This window comes from Hetaerina americana, unplaced genomic scaffold (assembly GCF_022747635.1).
Source record: "Hetaerina americana unplaced genomic scaffold, ioHetAmer1.1.p SCAF_5, whole genome shotgun sequence".
Classification (NCBI taxonomy): Eukaryota; Metazoa; Arthropoda; class Insecta; order Odonata; family Calopterygidae; genus Hetaerina; species Hetaerina americana.
This window is the reverse complement of record NW_027287095.1, coordinates 74215531-74217484: the sequence shown is the minus strand read 5'-3', so window position 1 is coordinate 74217484 and position 1954 is coordinate 74215531.

Genomic DNA, 1954 nt, shown 5'->3' with positions numbered 1-1954 from the left:
TATTCATTCTTTCCCACAGCTCTCATCTTGAAAACCTTTTATTCACGCTTATCATTTCGCCTCCAGATCAAGTTTCTGCATATTAAACTAAGCTCCATATAAAACTTTTCGCAAATCTCATGAAGAAAAGATTTCTTCTAATTTTCTTTAAAATTCTTCTATATTGCCTATCTTCTTTCAAAATACTTCCAATGGATAAATAAACGGTTCATCTCGCTCTAATTTATTATATACAATTTAATTTTTATTTCGTCATCAGAAAACCTCGGCAACTTTGTTGTTTTCATTCTCATTTATTACTTTAATACCCTGATTTTGTAATGTGCTCAGTAATGGTTGTATCCATTTGGCTTATACGTATGTCTTATAATTACCAAAAAATTATCTCCGTTAACCTTGCCGAAACGAGGAGAAGTTTCTTGGAAACGGATCATTTTTTCCTCCTCGAGTGCCGAGCCAATCCCGACCACGCCCGACCGTGGTTCAATGCTCGAAAACTTATGAAACGAAGCGAAGGAGTGGACGGAGGAGTGTTGCAGAGGCAAGAAGACGGGGAGGTGAAGGTGGGGGAGCGGGAGGAGAAAGTATTGGACCGCAGGTGGGAGTGGCCCCGGGGCATGAAATCATTTCGTTCAATGACAGTCCACTCAAAAGAAGTGTACAAAATGATTTCTCGAGAATTCGATCCAATAATTTCTAAACCGACCGCCAAAAGCGTAAGCACGCAGTCTTTGAAAACCAGTTAAAGAAGAGTGGTTGAGTTTCCTTTAAAAAAATCGCCTTGGCACAAAATTAAGGTCAAGGACGCTAGATGCGGGCGGCATGGGAATTGTTGGAACATAAAAAAAATAACTTTTTGTCAGATCAAACACTAGGATAACAGTTTTTCTTTCATTTTTTCCCAAATGTATCCGTAGGTGTAGGCTTGACCTTTCACTATCATCGTGAATATATTACCATCAATTTTTTTATTCTAATTACACTGGGGAGCCTCGGTATCATAGGCAAAAGATCAAAACTTCGATATCAGATACGAAAGATTTATTTGGTGGGGTTTAGTTTCTTCATAGGTTTTGGCTTATGGGTGCGTTTACAAAGGTTAACATTAACAAGAAACGATAGTTCTCCGTCATTGTATAACTGCGCGAATCGATAAAAAAGAGTGTTGGTTTTTGCACCTCTTCAGAACAAACTCATGAATATTCCGATGAAGAGCTCTACTCTGCATCATAAGGAATGTGCTCGACGTGTGGAAAGAAATACGTCGTAATACTGAATTATGTAAGCTGTTAAACTTCAGTTGCTATCCCGAATTTTTTAATGGCGGAGGGGTCGATTAAATTTTATGAATCATATCATCTTCATAAGGTGCGTAGGCATGAAAGATAAAATCGAAAATTGGATGGCGCGAGACAATGTAGCAATCTTAGTCGAAAGACGAAAAACTCTTCGGGGTATTTCATAAGGGTCCTCATTTAAAGCAGACTTTGAATTTCAACATAAGCCTTGGAATAGGTATATCGTTTATAAGTTATATTTTCCCCGAAACAATATTGAGCGTATCTTATTCTGACGACGGTGTAAATGAAAAATGTTTATTTCTGGCCCCCAAATATTACACTAAGCGATGGCTGTCTAAATTTAATTATTTTAATTTACCATGAAGGAGGAGTTAAGGTGACATGATGAGGATTATTAGAGCACATTATTTTAGAAGAAAGAGAGAGCATATAATTCCACTTAGTGTCTTCCTTAATAACTACGTTCTCCTCTACTCATTAAGGCAGAGAACGGTCCAATGAAAGGCCGTGGGTGAGGTTTGTGGTTTGATCTCTACAAAATAATTTATTAAATATTTTTAATGACTTACTTAGATAGGTAAACGGTTCTTCATTTTGTTTATGATAAAACTTTTTCTAGATGAAATTATCAAGAAAAGCAGTTGAGGCACCGC